General features: G+C 39.5%; 1 long non-coding RNA gene across 2 annotated transcripts in view; it reads left to right on the top strand.

The window, feature by feature from the left end:
• Nucleotides 1-669: 669 nt before the first annotated feature.
• LOC113972760 overlaps nucleotides 670-17,136 on the top strand; it is a 112,130-nt gene continuing 95,663 nt past the window's right edge. For both annotated transcript variants that reach the window (XR_003535997.1, XR_003535998.1), the window contains exons 1-2: nucleotides 670-783; nucleotides 1,781-2,019. This is a non-coding gene — a long non-coding RNA (uncharacterized LOC113972760). The remainder of the gene's footprint in view (nucleotides 784-1,780; nucleotides 2,020-17,136) is intronic.

The raw sequence follows: 17,136 nt of genomic DNA, 5'->3' as shown, positions 1-17,136 counted from the left end.
CCTTTGGCAAAAGTACTTGGGAGATAAAACCCAGAAAAGCTGTTTAAAAACTCAGTTTCTCTTCCAATCCCTTAATCTTTGTGAAGAGAAAAATACACTAGCACAATGTTTCAAAAAATTTGTTTTTAGTAGGTCTACAGAGTTAGCTAACTATTTTTTTTAACCTGCAGGGAATTCTACACCCTGTAAAGTGCAGCAACTGGGAGAGCTCAGCAAGTGTTCTGTTCTGCAGCCTGTCAGTCCCACAGTCCCAAGGTAACAGGGTGTCACTGCACTTCTCACAGGTATTGTTTTCAAAGCCAGGATTGCAGAGGGCAGTAGAGTGAAAAAATTATTGCAGTGGTGTGCAAGTCCAAGAAGTCACATATCAAGGAATGGGAAAATCAGTGGAAATCCAAAATACTTTGTTTAACCCCAGTTCCACCTCTTTACCATCACTAGAGGAAGAGCAAAGCTCTTCTGCCAATAGAACTTCTTTTGTCAGAGCCCAAGTGATTTATCATAGATTTGACACTTCCCCCTCAGTTGAAGTTGTTTGGTGTTAAATATTTCTGGGTGAAACATTTAAGTGATGCTTAGAACACTTTTATGCAATACTTCTTCATTGAGAAGTCATTTAAAATAATATGATGAAACATAATTGTCCATTTTTTTATTCTCTAGGAAGAGGTGACAGAGTATTTAATTTTGAATTTTGAAAAAAACAAGTTGTTTCACTTAAAATCTCAGATTGCCCTGCCCCTCGTCACCCCCCTGCAATTTCCCTACATGTATCTGCTAAAGGTAAGTGAATCTCATTGTTTCTAAAATTAAACAAGAAGATTTGTTTTTGGGCAAGCACTGGGGGAAAAAACAGAACATGCCAATGAAGGAACTGTTAACTGCTTTGTTCCAAACAGAGCTTCCCCCTCTCCAAATAATAATACTTAATTTGCAAGCAGGTTTTAAACAAGGTTGTGTATAAATTAGACCTCATAGAGCTGGGACCAATTTGTTCCCCTTAATTTGATTTACTCTTTAAATTTGAGAGAGATTGAAGCGGTGACCACATACTGGTTAAGCAACGTGGAAAAGACCATGCCTGAAATGGAGAACTCTGTGGTTTCACAGGGGTTGCTTCTTAAAACTATGCTCTTTAAAATACATTACTTTAGTTAAACAAACACTATTATTAGCACTGCTGATAAGCACAGTCATGAAGATAGATGAAAATACCTCTGCCACTCAATTGAATTTTAGTAAAATTGATTGTATTTGAAGGTTCTTTAATCCTGTGCTACATTCTCTCAAATGATAAACAACACCCTTTTGGGCTGTTGCTGGTTTATGGAGTTATAGATAATCAGTTCCTTGACTGGAATTGCAGCTCTGTCTGTTTGAACAGGATCTGAGCTGGTCACTGTGTGGGCATGGCAGCACTGCTCAGGATACTGAGGACTTGGTGCTTCAGGAAAAGGACATATGATGCTCAGGAAATGATTTGGGGTTTTTACCTGAAAGAACTTGCATTGGAAGCAAAAGCTCTGTGAGTGTATTTGTATGTGCATGTATCTGTTAGGTGGAGAAGTGCCTTGCTTCCCACATATCTGAGAATATAAAGATTATTTTTCCCCCCCTTGATACCAAGCATAAGTACTTTAAAAACATGGAGGTGGAGGGGTGAGTGGAGGTCTGACAGACTGTATCTAAGGTCCAGAAAGGTTCTCTGTTGTGAAAATCTGTTGAAAAGCATTGATGGTAACAAGTGGCAAAATATTTCTTGCTTTTTTTATTTTTGCAGGGGTTATACTCGTGCCTTTCTGCTACTCAGCATTTGTTTAGATTAAAATTAGAATTACTAAAATACCATGGAGACTCTTATTCCAGTAAAAATATTTTTAACTGGACAAAAAGTGTATTCCAGTCACAGTTGCAGCAATATCTTTAAGATCCTGGCCTTGCTATAGGTGTTCATTGAGTTTAGCCACGCTTCAAGTATTTTGTTCCACAGAATCATCACCTACAGTATTTCTGATTTTGGTAAGTTATATTATTGTGCTGATTCTGTATATTGCATTGTCTTTTACACAGAGGAAAAATAGCTTTTTTAAAGAAAGAAATCTGCTTAACTTTTGTCACCCACAATAATCACTGAAGTATTCATTCTGCTCTTGATAAAGGAATGCCAAGCCCCCAAACCAGGATTTTAATTAACTCATGGAGAGTTTCTGAAGACCTGAACATCTCTGTCTTGGTGTTTCGTTACCCTTGTTTCTACAGTTCTAATTGGGTCACTGTAGACAATTGGTGATGGTGGTATTAAATAAACTTTCAAAGTTGCTGGCTAGTGATTTGAGTGATTAAATATGGATTAGATTCAGAATAAGCTGATAGAAAGATATTTTGTTTTCTGACATGCTTAAGTTTATGAAGATGTTATGTCACATTGTATCTTATCACATTATGTTAATTTAGCACTGTGCAGGCTTTTGATGTGATGTGCTCATTAGAATGTTTTCCAACTTTAGAGAAGTTTGTTACCAAGAGGCACAAGACTTGGCTCATTTGACAAAGCTATTACAGACTAATGGAGTGGCAACATTTTAAAAGCTACCCCGATAAAATACATTATGTGTCTGTGTGTGTGTTTACAACTATATAGCTTTAAAAGTAATTGCAGGAATGGACTTTATACTTCCCAGTAAAAAAGTCACTGACTATTCTGGTTTCCAGACTGGACCTTAAAAAGACAGGTCAATCTTACCAGACTTCTGCAGAGGTCAGGTAAGGTATCTGAAGTGGAAAAGTCAGCTGTTTCTTTTTTCAAGTCTAAGGTAATCTATTCTTTTCTCATGTCCTCAGTGCACATATTTTTTGTCTGAGTCATTGGCAACCAGAATTATTTGATATTCAATTGACAGGCATCTTGCAGGAATGGCCTTTGGAGCCAGTCCTTATTTGTTTAGTTTTAGCTAATATCCGTGTGTATGCACAATTTAAGAAAAACAACAGTAATTTAAGTGACAGAAAAGGGGAATTAATTCAGAGCCTGAAGCAAGAACAGTCCTTTCTTTTGATTACAGTTCTGGTGTCTGAATCTGAATCCAGCATGCCCTGGATCTTTCTCTATTAGTGTGCTGTCAGACATCTCAGGGTGAAATTCATCTCCCTTCTTGTTACAATGCTGGCAAACAGCAGAGCTAGGAGAAAGGTATTGTATAAAAAAGGAATTATTTTCTCTTGAGTATTCCTTTGTAGCATAAACCCAGCTTTCTCTTCAATTCTTCTTCCTCCAAAACCCCCGTTCTCCTGCGTTTTCTGTTGTCATGTTTTTCCTACCTGTAATCCCTCTTGAGGCACGAGATCCTTGGCAGTTGTGTTCCCACACACAGCAGTCTGCGTGGAGGTGTCTGGATTAAATACATACTGCAAAAAGCAGAAAATCTTGCAACAGAAGAGCAGATTTTTGGGGGGCAGTACTCAGAAGCAAGTTTGTTTTGTCGTGTGCTGGTGGTGTGGGCAGCACCATTGTATGAACCAAAGAAGAGCAGGTCCTGCCCTGAGGGCAGATGCTCTGAAGCTGCAGTGCTGCAGCACAGAGCCTGTGTATCCATGCAGGAATCACCTCCTTTATGCTTCCTTTCAGGACCCTGACAAGGCATTTCATAGCACTTCACTAAAAAGTAGCAGGGTGACTAAGTACAAGAGGCTTGACTGTAAAGCAGCATCAGTGGAGCTTGGGTTGGGCTGACCTCCGAAAAAATTGTGCAGAGCAAAATCTCTTAATGGATGTTGCTTTGTGTTTTGACATTTGTAATCAACTGATATGAAATAAAGAACTGCTTCGCTGTCTTACCTTTGTTGAGAGAACTTGTACAGGTTGCAAAGAACATTTGAATGTTTACAGGTGAACAGGACTGTAGTGAAAGGAGAAAATCTTTTGCCCAGAAAAGTGAACTGGCTGTGCATCCAGCAAAGGTTCCCTTTTTGTGAAATTTAAGCACTTCAGCCAACTGACAAGGGCGTGTGTGCCTTCTCTGCCACTGGCAGAGCTCTTTTCCCAGTGAAAATGAGGGTTGTGTGGAATCACATGTGAATGTTGAGCTGGGAGAATTGACTGAACCGAATCCATCCAGTGAGGATGTACAACTGTGTGTGTTTGAGGTTTATATGCTTTCTGAAAGTAATGTCTGATACATTCATGGGGTTATTAGGATTCTTCCCAAGAAGATTGCAATATTATCACAGGAAAATAAAAGCAATTTACTAGAAAATATTGGAATTGTTTTTAAATCAATATTTCTTGTTATTACCATAGACAATGGGAATAGAATGAATTCTAGAACTTTCCCTCCCCATCCCTGCCATGTTTGCATCATGTCCATCCTCCTGCTAATCCCAGGTATTTTCCTTTACCTCTTAGAGAAAATGACAGTAGAGACTATTTTTCTGGGATTTTTGTTATGCTTTGCTGTCCTTTTCAGTTTATTTACATCATCAACTTCTCTTTAACTTCTCTTTGTGAGCCAGCTGAGCTCAGAGAACACTCAACATGCACCATGAATGGCAGATTGTCTGTCAGCACAAGTAAGTCTGGAGTCAATAGTAACCAGAGGAAACAGAAACTGAGTATCCACAGGTAAACAGAAGTTCTTTAGTGCTCAATTGCTGCTCAATGCCAAGAACAGCCAATAAAAAGTGACATGAAAATGTTAGACATGAAAAAAGGAGTAAAATATAATCTCTTAAATTAATTCATAGCATTTATAGGGGAAAATAAGGAAACCTAACAATAGTTTTCAAGGTGAATTCATAACTGTTCTTCTTTCTCTCGGTATATATAGGGTTGAACCCAGAAAATTTTGTGCATGTGTTGTTGAGATGGCAATAAATCGTAAAAATAAAATTTGTGGCAGATTTATAGTTCCTTATGAAACATACCCTTTGAAGAACACAACTCATGGTCTAAGTTTGGCTTCCTGTTGTATGACTTTGCCTTCTTCTTACATCTTCATGCTTCCAGTGTGAGCCTGAAAACTGCACTACAAAGAGAGGGATGTTGAGATAGTGAGAGATTCCTTTTCTTTTACACTGTGCTTTATATGGTTTATTTCCCTGCTTTTGGCATAGTACGCTTATTCCTGGGAGTTTTGTGCCAATGTTATGCCTAAGTTGTTTCACCTTCATTGTAACTAATTCCTGTCTTGTCAGGTTTTGATTTATATTGGTTCATATTTTCTGTCTTTTTAGCTAAATGTATTTTCAGCTTTTTTGAAAATGGCAGGGCTGGTCTTTTGTTCCAGTTTGGGACTGGCCTGTAAGGAACCTGTACCCTGGATATATGTTCTTTCTGCTGCCTGTACTTTGCAGTCTTTCGTGCCTGAGGAGCTAATTTATAAGAAGTTTTGAAGCCAGAAACCAGGCCACAGGATGCCTTAAAGACAAAAATTGAGCCTGCTCTAAGGGTCTGTAGGAAGCCAAAGAAGAGAGCAGAAATGTTGTTCCTTCTGAAGTTTTCAAAGGGCTGATGGATGCATGCCAGAAATGTTGGATTCCTAAATAAAAGAAACCAAAAGGTCACAGCTGAGGGCAGATTGTTGGTCACCAGGGGGATGTTCCCAGTTAGTGCCAGCAGCACGGTCAATATTGGGTTTGGATGTTGCTGTTCTGAGAGTCTGATTTCGACAGTAAGTCCAAGAGCTCCTTTTCTCAATGAATTTGTGTCATGGAAACAGAATGCATTGCTATGTCCTGCTCTGCATTGCAGCCTTCTTTCTTCACCTGAATTCAGCTCCTGTCAGGTAAACATGCCCACAAGTGTTGTGTTAATGTATGGTCCTGTAGGGCATGTTTCACTGATGGACTTACAGCTGCTCCTGTGAGCCTTTGAGAGTGGGCAGCTTGATTAACCGTGTCAAAAGGTTAAGAGAGGTCTGGGAGGGTGAGAGCGGTGTTTGCTTATCATCTGCTGACATGAGGAGACTTCTGCTAATCCTGTGCCTGCCCAGAGCCACTCCTGGATCCGGACTGTGGTGAGGACAGTACCTGGATTCAGCTGCCAGCCCTTCATTAGCTTTTAGCTTGTTTTCCTATGACCTTTAATCAGAATGATAGTAAGGGACAGTTTGGCTGTGATTCATGTACTCTTGCTTTTTATGAGGGAAAAACTCTCACTTTTTGGAAATGTGTTTTTGAAGGATGAAAGTAAGATTTCTTCTCCAAGTCAGACATTGGCAGTTGTGACCAGCTAGGAGTGGAAAGGCAGGTGGGATCTTCTTGGGTGCACTCTCTGAGCCCAGGGCCATGGGCTTAGGACCTTTCTGAGCATAAGGTGCTGTCTTTGAGTTTTCCCAGTGGATTTTTCCAGTTCTTTTTGAATCACTGTACACCTACAAACACTTCCACAGTAGAACTATGTATTTGGGAAATAACTTTGTTCCTGCTAATTTTACAAGGCTCTTCGTTCTTGTTTTGGAATAGAAAGTGAATAATCATTCCCTCTCACATTCTGCACATTATTCAACACTTTAGTCTGTGAATTGAAGATTTTTTTACTTTTGTTTCTGAAGTTTTCTACTGATAGAGAAGAATTAACGTCTCACTTAAGGCACACCATTTACATTTCGTATTCCAAGAGAAAGGCAGTATAACATCTTATTTTTAGTGTCTACTTAGGCTCATGGTGGGTGAGAAACTCCACTGGCAGAATAAAGCAACTTATCAGAGGTTTTTGATGTCAGATCTTAAAAATGCTGTTTCTGGCTCTGTTATATTCCACACCTCTTCATAAATATGGCTTGTTTTAGTCATGAGAGTTGTTTATTCTGAGTTCCAAAACTCTGTAATCCCGCAGAACTGGCTCAGCTTTACCAGCTGTCCAACAGTGGGACTGGCTCTAGCAAGGCTTTCGTACAGAACTGGGAAGATATCTGAATTTCTGTGAGGAAAGGATGAATGTTCTCTTTCAGAAATGAGAAACTGTCATTTTCTAAAGAAAAAAAATTTAAAAAAATACTAGTATTTAAACTTTTCAACCTTTCACCCAACTTCTTCATAATGTCCCAACTTAATTTTTTTTTCAAGTATACAAATGCATAAACAGTTAATTTTCCTGAAGACACACACACATACCCCAAAGCAAACCTTAAACCAAACCTTATTTGTTATTCATGCAGATTGGAGATTGCTACAGGTCTCCCAGTGAACAAGGGATTAACTTACCTGCTTACATACAGGACTTAAAAATGTTATATCCTGATCAGTGATCCCTTTCTCCATAGCTATCCTGTGAATTTAGATCCAGAGGTTAGCTTTTGCATTTGGAAGTGGACACGAAAGGCTGACTGAACAAGGAATGTCGAGCCTCAGAAACCTGCAGTGCCCTTATTTTTCTTAAGCAGGGACGGGGGGGAGATGAGATTTACGGTGTGAGAGAAAATTATGGCTCAGGAGCTTTACCTCCACTTCGCTTAAGCAGTAAATGCCAGGGCCGTGGTTGTGAGAGGGTGGGACTGAGGTGGCTGTGAGCAGTAGTGGAGTGCTTAGTCTGCTTATTTTAACTTTTTAAAGTGACTCCTCTAATGCCTTTCAGATGCCTTTTCTCTTACTGCAGAAATGGCTTACTGTGCTCTTTTGATACGCTGCTTTTAGAGGGGCAGAGCCATCCCTCAGAAGCTGTTTTTGGAAGTGGTGCTTGTGGCACCACTAAGGGCTTGGAGCAATCCCTCTGGACCACAGCAAATGGGATGCACAGCACCTGACAGCAAAATCAGCTTGTACACAAATGCAAAGTGGTAGCAGGGTAAAGCCTGGTAAACAATGACACTTAAAGCACTACAATTAATTTACAATTTATAGATATATGAAACCCCAGCACAGTTAAATTTCTTAATCTGAATTCAGGTAGGACAGATGTTCCTTTATAATATTCAAATCTGTTCATAAAGACTGGGTGGGTGAAATTAGTGAGAGGGTGCGGAGCTTTATTTTGTTTTTATAATGATCAGTTTCCCTTTAATATCACCTTTTTTTTAAAATTCCTGTGTAAAAATTACAACAGAAAATAATTATTTATTCAAGAAACAAATTGAGGTAATATAGAGCACCTCTTTATGTTGCTGAAGACATTGAGAACTTCCTGTGTGACAGAACAGTTGTTGAACATGGTAAGCTCTCAGAGGGCTCTCCCTGTGTTATTTGATATCAAGGATCTTGTTGTACAAGGTGATTTTCCAGAAATTTAAAAAGAAACACCGGAGTTTGTGTATTCACTTCCGAGCTGTAGTTGCTGAACACATTTGCAGTTCAAACAGCTATACTTGGCAAGTCCCTGGATTTTGGATTCTACTTCCACTGCTCTTTTTTTCCCCAATGAAAACACCAAGGGAAGAACTGATGTAGAGCAATTGAGGATGGCCAATATAAACTATTTCTAGTGTGCCAGTTGTGAGAATGCTCTTTTGCTTGACATATTGTGATTTTTACTTTCTCTTCCTCCATACACTGCATAAAATGTAAAGGAAAAAAAGTGGAGAATATCAGAGAGGGAATATATTCTTTCTTTTCCTAAACTTCAGAAGGAGGAAGGAAGATAATAAAAAGAAAATATTTTACACGTTGTATTTTCATTTCAAACTCTCCAATGCAAATATAGTTGGCAATGGAAATTATTTTTTGTTTACCTGACATTTATGTTAGAGTTGCATTTATTACAACTTCTGAAAATCTTAATTTAATATACTGTGATGAAAACTTCCAGAGAGTTTGAGTTTGTCAAACAAGTTTTTATTTAAAATTTAAAACTAAGTAATGTCTCTCTCTCTGAAATTGATTTAGATGGAAGGAAAATTGGGTTTAACAAAAACCTATCAAATTTGTAAAACCTGTTGGAAATCTGAGGGCTCAAGAAATTAGGCTCTGGATTAACTAAATCACTCTATTAAAGATTTTAAATTTAAATTCACTTTCTATCTTCTGTTTTGTCTTATTAACTCTAACAGTGTCTTTTGACAAATTTATCTTTACATAAATCCAACAAAAAGAATATAAAATGCAATACGAGATCCTCTATCTTGGAGATCCTGGTACAGACGGGGGGTGGCAGGTGTGAGTCTTTCCAAGGGCAGCTTCCCAGAGAGGGGAAAAGGAACTTTATTTCAGCAGGCAGAGGAGGCTCTGATGGATCCTGCACCCCTGGTGTCAGGAGGAGGGTTGGGAAGGTGCGAGTTTTGTTTTTGTAGAGCTGACAATCTTTACTGTTAACAACATGGTTCTGTACAAAGGGGATGGAGCACCAGGGAAGTAGATGGTGCTTTATGTCCTTTCTGTTTGTTGGTTTTCTTCTTACCTTTACTGGTTGAGAGGCCAGAAATGCACAGAAATTATGGGTTAATGAGAACATCTGCTGGTTTTTTTCCAGAATTAAATTTCAGCTGGAACCAAATTTGATGTGATAAAGACGATTTGTTTTGCAATATGAGGTCAAATTATCCCTGTGGTGTCTGGTGCTGTAACACTGCAGAAAGTGTGGAATCCTTTCAGTCTGTGCTTCAGATAGTCAAAGGCTTGCAGACAAGACTATAAAGATGATGGAAAATCTTGTCTGAAATCATGTTGAATCGTACACCTGCTAGCTCTTATGTGGCCTGGCTTTTTCCTCCCTTTTTTTTCCTGATCTCCCCACTCTCCCTTTTATAAGATTTAGTGTCTTTTAAAATTTAGTTACTCACTCAAAGCTCGAGGAAAAAGAAAAGGCCAAATGTAGTTTGAAAAGCCAGTGAATTTTAGATCACATTTAATTTTCAATAATAGACCAAAGGATCAAAAATCCCCCTTTTCTACATTGAAGTTAGTCTGTGCTCCTGTGGTTTTTACCTTGTTTCACAAGCCACAATAATTTTGGTGGGTTTTTTTTAATGGCAACAAAAATATTTTTTCTGTGTGACAGTGGTGTGCTAGATGTATCAAAAGGCAAGTGCAAAACTCTTTGTCAGGGAAAGCTGCTTTTAATACCAGCTGAAATTTAGTTTGTTGTATTCCAGAGAGATTTATAAATTACTACCATTTGATATGGGCAGGTGTCCTTAGGAAGATCAGCATTACATTTCAGGCAAAGAAAAGGGGTATTTACATGGTGTGTGCAATGGGACCAGCAACCATGTTGTGTTTTGGCAGAGCTTCAGTTTGCCCAGTCTCACAGCTTTCCCTATTAATGTTTAATAGGAAAAGCAGCAGGACCCAGCACATTAATGCTCCAGCACTGCAAAACGGGTTTGGAAACTGCACTGTGGTTGCTGGCAAATTTTTTTCAAATACCTGGATAATTACTGTTAATAAGTCAGTACTGAGAACCAGTTGTAGGATAACAAAGTGTTATTTGACTGTAAATGTTCAGGTAGGGAGCAGTTGTGCAGTCCCAGTCAAACTCTTCTTCTGCAAAATGAAAGAGGACGGAATCCTGCTTCTGCAGAAACAGCTCCTTGGGATCCCCACGCCTGTCTGTGTGTCTGTTAGAAGTTGTGTGCTGAGGTGCTGCTAATTTAGCTCAAGTTTTGGCACTCCTAGGGATGATGAGAATATGGGCTGAGGAAGTGGGGAGAGCTGCATTTCCAAGGTTTGTCTCTTGCCATTCCGGACTTTTGCTGCCTGGAGCAGTCCATGAGCTGGTCCATCAGGTGCTGTTATTCCAGGGCAGTAAAGCTTGAGTCAGGCTGTTTTATCACTATAGTGTAGTAGAGTCTTTTAATAGAACAGTCTTTCCACAGGATGCATTTTTCCCAAAATGGCCACTGCAATGTACATCCAATGCAGTAATGTCAGTCTGCTTGTTTTTCTGCTGTCACTGATTTTACTGCTGTGGGGAGGGGGATTCTGATGCCATTTACAGTACCTGATTTAATTTTTTTTATAGGCTAGGACTGTTTCATTGACTTGAATTCTCTCCCTTCTCAGTTACTCCTGCTTTGCCCTATTTAGTATAATACCTTCCAATGTTTTGGTTGGGGTTTTGCTTGGTTGGCTTGGTTGTTTATTTTTGTGGTGGTTTGTTTGCTTTTTCCCATGTGTTTGATGCGTCCATTTCAATGAGATTGAATCAGTGGCACTGTATTTATGTTCAACTTTTTGACAGCATGTGAAACTGCAATAAGAGTTAGATCTGCATAACCCTTGATGTTGTAAACCATTGATTTTGTGTCCTGAAGTGAGACTAGATTTGTGCCTAAATCATCTGAAGTTTGAATCATTCATGTTTCTGTGCTTCTGTACTTGGTAGTCCACTGGCTTCATAGGTCACTGGCAATAATACCATGTAAATGAGATCTCTCTAGGTAGAGAGAGCATCCACACAGGCTTGACACCACTGAAACCATCCCAGAACCTGCCTGTGTTGTAAATTAAATGAATCTTGTGAAGAAATTCATAGTGTTGGCAAAATATTTGAAGAGTTCACGGAGTGAATGTGGCCTGCAGTTCTACATGAAGATTCAAAAAATAGAGAATAGATGGTGTAATTCAATTTCCTGGATTTCAGTAAACACACCGAGATGCAGTGGATGTATTCAACAAATGCATTAGTTTTAAAAATACAGCTGTGCATTGTAAGTGGTCAATAAAACTATGTGATCCCAGTTCGGGGGTAGAAACTGGAATATTTATTGAACACGCAAAACACAATTTAAGGGACTTGGGAGCAGGACATGTTAATGAGGAGGATGGGTTGTGCTAACTAGGGGATGGACTATGTTAACTAGGGGATTACACAAGTTTCTGCTACAGTTACACAATTGGTTAATATTTCCCGTAACAAGGATTACATGGAGGGAAGAGAACAAAGGGGTTTTTACATGGTCTGATAACATAATCACAAAGTTTTTCCGTATCTTGCTGGAGGAGACAGGACAATCAACAAAGCTAAATATTAGCAGGTCTTGTGTTGAAGGTCCTCAGAGTAAGGAGTTTCTCCCAGCTCCTGCTGTCCATGGCCTGCTACATAATCTCATCAGCTCCTTCTCTGCTGATAGCTGAGCCCCAGATCCCAACACTGCATCACAAGTTCCAGCAGTGATAAGGGATAGCATCTGGCAACAAATCAGGCCTCATCAATTCTTAGCCTAAGAAAGAAGAGAAATATGTAAAGCAAACAAATAAGCTGTGTGATTAAATATCTGTACAATTTGTGATGCATTCCCCTTTGGGATAACTATGGGGAAATACAGTATTTCAAATTACCTTGCAAAGAAGCAGATGTGTTGTTTGGAATCTACTGCATGCATCAAACAGCAGTGTGAACTGCTGGCAGTTGTTGCTAACATATGAGTATTCCTGTTCTTTGTCTTGAGCTTAATAATTCTGAGGGTTTTCCATTCTATCCAATGGGAGCTGACACCTATACAAAGAGTGTCATCAACAAGTTAAAAATCTCTATAAGCCTAGGAACTCCATGCAGATTATAGAATTTAGTGACGTTTCAGGCTGTAAGAAAACAAGGCCGTCTTTATGCCCCTTAACTGTACCACTGCTGAAGGTCACAAATATCATCAGCTCCTACTGAAACTGGTGGCACCAACTCAGCTTCCATCACCCAGTGTGTGTTCAGCACGTGTCATGTGCCAATAATCAAACGTGAGCTGGGAAACTGTCCCCACAAAATATACCTTGGAGCTTGGGAAATACAACTGCCTGGTCTTGCTAAATCAGAGACTCTGTTTGCTGTAATAGTGGCTGCAAGTGCACACACAGGTTATCTGTGAACTCCCGTCTTGTACCGACCAAAAGTTTCCCCACAAAAAGTAGGCTGGCATGAAGGGCCATTTTCAGGGGATCCTGAGGGAGAGGAACAGCTCATTTTAAATGTCATTACTTTCTACTGCTTTGCCATTATCTGATGACACAACTAATTATTCTCGGAAAATGCTGTTTATTTAAACAGTAATTCTTTAGTACCCTATGTTCAGAATATTCTCAATGGGATCAAATAATTCCTTATAATATTAATCATCATAGCATGGAATCATCCTCAAGAGTGTAATTATTGGTAGCACAACTAGCATGCAGCAGAAGTTCTTGTCAGGTCTACGGGTAAGGCAGATATGGATGTCTTCAAAAGGCATCATTAAAAGCAGCCATTTCAGCAGAAGAAGCTGAAATTTATGATCTTGGTTTAGCGACTTTGAACTGAAAGCAGTGAAGTCACTGAGCAAGTGGCAAATCATCCATGAATTTACGACTTGCAGCTCCCTTGCTCACCAAAGTCTAATTGTGTGGAAGAGTCCCAAATGTTGACTTGTTTTGATGTTCAGCTGAAAAAGCAACTTGCTAATCAGGAGTTGCAGTGCTGTTCGCCATCCAGAGGTCTTGACATGCTCAGTGAAAGGGAAGGGACAAGGTACAGAGAGAAGTTATTTTGGGTTCAGTCAGTTCTGCCCTGTACAAGAGATTGGGAGAGAGGTCTCTGAGAGGGAAAACCCAGCTCAGTCCCCCAGCATGAGCATGAAAGGCAGGTGTTCCTGCTTCCTCACTCCAGTCATCACCTTAAGTGCTAATGATTCTGCTTTTCAGAGTAATAACTAAAGCAGTTTCTTCCATCCCTATATTAACAAACTTAGTAAATCACATCCAGCATGATCTTTAGTGGGAAGTTTCGCAATTTATACCGGTACTTACAAGCCCAGTGAGCTCTGGGATATGTGCTCTCTACTTATAGTACAGTGGAGATTTCCTTGGCAGTATAAAAAGCGGTCCAGACAAATAACAGCTATGTTTTGGTTTTGTTACACCTCAGCATGTATCACTTCACAGTGACAAATATAAATCCCAGTTCTGATTTTGGATTCCTGGCCAAAAGCAGTAGTAAGTTTTGTTCTCTCATACAATTTGGTATGTCTCTTTTGAGATACATTTCCCCATAAGATGCCAGGTGCCTTGTGAGTGAGACAAGTTCTAGAGGCACTTGAGCTCTATGGGCACTTCAGCACAGCACTAAAAGCTGTAACAGCTGACAGGTCCTTATTTTCAGCTCATCTTCCCTTCTCGCTGGTGCATTGTGCTCTCCAGTGCTTTTCTGTAGCTGCTGCTTTATCCTTCTCAGCTGCCACGGGAAGGGCAACTTTTCACTGATCACCTTTGGAGCTAAAACTTGGGAAGGGACCTTGTTTCTTCTGAAGAAATGTATGTTGAGCATCCCAGTTGTTCGCTCTGCAGTACAGTTATTTTGTTCACTTTGCTTGTGAACACATTTGCTCAACCTTAGCTTTCAAGTGCATATATAAATACAGAACTTACTGAAGTGTTTGAAATGTGTTGGTAGTTATCTGTCAGTTGGCTGCTGAAGCTGCTGAAATCTGCAAATAATAGGGTCAGCATTTTCACCGTTAAGGCAAAAAGCAGTTTTTAAGGATGTGTTGAGTAGTTCTTTGCTCAGTATTAAACTGTTAGTTTTTCAATAGGGAGACAAGGCTCTAGCTGCATCAAGCTTAATGTAGAAATTACTGTATAGTTTTATGACCTGTATTATTCAGAAAGCCTGACAAGATGATACTAATGCTCTCTCCTGGCTGTAAATTCTCTAAGATGCTTAGATACCACATGGTTACAGCATTGGCATAAATATGCTGATTGATACAGATGTAATTAATTTTTAGATCTTTCTTGCAATTATTCTGGTGATAGATGTCTAAATTTGTCCATAACCTATTAGATAAAATGTCCCACTCTATTACTGCTACTTGTAAAATTTAATGTTTGCAAGGATTGAGGTTGTGGTTCTGCTGTTACTTTTTTGTTCTACAACTGTACTTGTGGATCCAGTAAAATTATGAGCTGAACTGCACACTGAAGTGTGGAGTTAGCTCCCAGGAACTGCAGAGAAGGGCTCTCTGGCTGAGGGAAAGGGATGACCAGTGGGGCTAATCCTGGGTCTGCAGGGCCCCAGGTGGGAGCAGTGGAAGAGTGAGGAGGTAGAAATTCAGTTTTGAGGCTGAGCATTGTTTCTTGAAGGTCTGCTTCTGAATTTTGGGAGGATACACAACTTCTCCTGTCCTCACTGAGAAGTTGCTTGTGCTGCTGTTCTACAGTAGGTTTTAACTTCCAGTGCATTCCGATGGTTTTCAAAGGAAGGAATGGAGACCTCATGACAAGTAAGTGTTGGCCTAGTTTTCTTTTTTAGTTGAAAAAAGCTATGATGTTTATCCTTTATTAAATTTGTTGTGGCGTCAAAAATATCTTTGGAGATGAAAGGAATAAAACAATATATGGTCAACTTAGTTATACATTTTTATTTTGCTGCAGCTCTTGATAAAGCCAGGATATCATCAGGGCAATACCACTTCAGTTGCTTTTCATTTACTTTGATATACTCTGTAGGTGCCAACAGCTTTTAAAAGTAGTACTGCTCCAGCAAGGGGGTTTGGCAGGAACAGGTCTGTATGTGTAGCCTGTGGATTCCTACCAGGTGCTGCTGTTGTACCTGAGAAAGGAAGTAAAGAAATAAGATGATGGTGGTGAACTTTGTCCATGTGGGGATACAATTGAACCTTGTATAATTTAAACTCCTGCTGGACTGAATGGATGAAGTTCAGAGGATGAATACGGGCCATGTCCTTAAATGTATTTTCCCAGCTGAGAGAATAACAGGAAATACACTATGAAAAGGGATCAGCCATCTGAGAGCCTTTGACCCATGGTGGGATTTTTATCATGTATATCTTGGCAGTCTGATACTCATTCAGTCTATCTGATTGCTGCATGGTAAAGATGAATTAAATATTTCCAATTTTTAAAGCATGGAAAAGACCTGAATGTTCTATGAGGAGCTTTGTGTAAGTATTACTGTTTCTTTAGCAAATAATGCATCACTCACATTTATCGTGGCCATAAATGAGTAACTATTTAAAGCCAAGAATTTATCGTTATTTGAAACAATGTTTTAATAATCTAATATTTAAAATTATCACTCTAGTTAAAATATACTCATAGTTCATGTTAACATAGAAAGCTTCAATAGTCAGATGTAGTTTCCTACAGGTGTTAGGGATGTCTAAACTGAGAGGGTGATTGGAGTTTGGAGGCTGAGTGCCAGGACGTGTTAAATTGTTTCACCTGGGTGTGTGCAGGTGCTCAAACTGCTGTTTGTTAGCAGCACCCTCAGAAACGGGGAGGCCTCTTTACAGGCATTAAGGCTTCTGGGCTTCAAAAGGTGAGTTTTTACTCTGGGCACAAATGAGAAAGGAAAAGGCCCCAATTCCAAATGTTTCCTTCTTCTTGAGAAGAGAGAGGAAAACTTCAGTCTCTAAAGCTTCCCCTTTAATTTTAACGTGCTAACCTGGTTTCGTGTCAGTAGGAACCTCCAACTATGTACTCTTGTACGTGTTGTTTTAAGACATTGACTTGAGACACTTAAATATTCTTGTTGTTGAACAGTTTATAGTGTATAAACCATGTCAATTTGCAAGGAGTTTTTTTCTAGGGTGATGATGACCCCTGAGAAAGCCTCCACTTCATAGGAGAAGCAAAAAATCTGTGTAAATTCAAGTCTTAATCATTAGGCAGGAGACTTTAATTAGGGTGTCTCTGTGAGGATGCAGGTGGGGAGCAGCTGTTGGCAGTGTTGGTTCCTTGCTCTGTGGTGGCTCCCTCTGTGTTACTGGTGTTTTATGGCAATCACCTTTGGCACTTGGGATCTGCTCTCTTTCTCTTCTGCCCTTCAACCAAAAGGACTTGAAATCTGCTACTTTTAATGAAAACTTGAATACAGAAGCATTGAGTAGCTGGAGATTAGCAAAGCAGTAAATGTTAGACAGTTATGTACTCTTCAGTGTGCAGTGTTTGCCAAAGCTTTCTCTTTGTCAATACAATGCTGTGTCTGAAGATGCACTTGCCTTGGAATTTGGAAAACAAATACTGATTTGTGCTTTTGAGCAAGTAGTAAGCCCTGGAGAAAAGCACTTGCCCATCTTTCTTGCTGATGCTCACCTTCATAGGATGTATATTTATAACCTTACTGTTCTAATAATCTTAAACAACTAGCCCTGAAGATAACTGAAGCGTGACTTTGTTGCAATTTATCCTTCTTGCTGAAAGGGATTAAATAATATAAATCAAGGGTTAGTGAAAGCATTGCCTTGAATTCTAGATGCTTTTCAGTGCATCTTTTAGAAGGGT

Source organism: Neopelma chrysocephalum, unplaced genomic scaffold (genome assembly GCF_003984885.1).
Source record: "Neopelma chrysocephalum unplaced genomic scaffold, ASM398488v2 Primary Assembly neopelma1_96, whole genome shotgun sequence".
NCBI lineage: Eukaryota > Metazoa > Chordata > Aves > Passeriformes > Pipridae > Neopelma > Neopelma chrysocephalum.
Note: the sequence above shows the minus strand (reverse complement) of the source record. Positions and strands in the feature narration are given on the sequence as shown.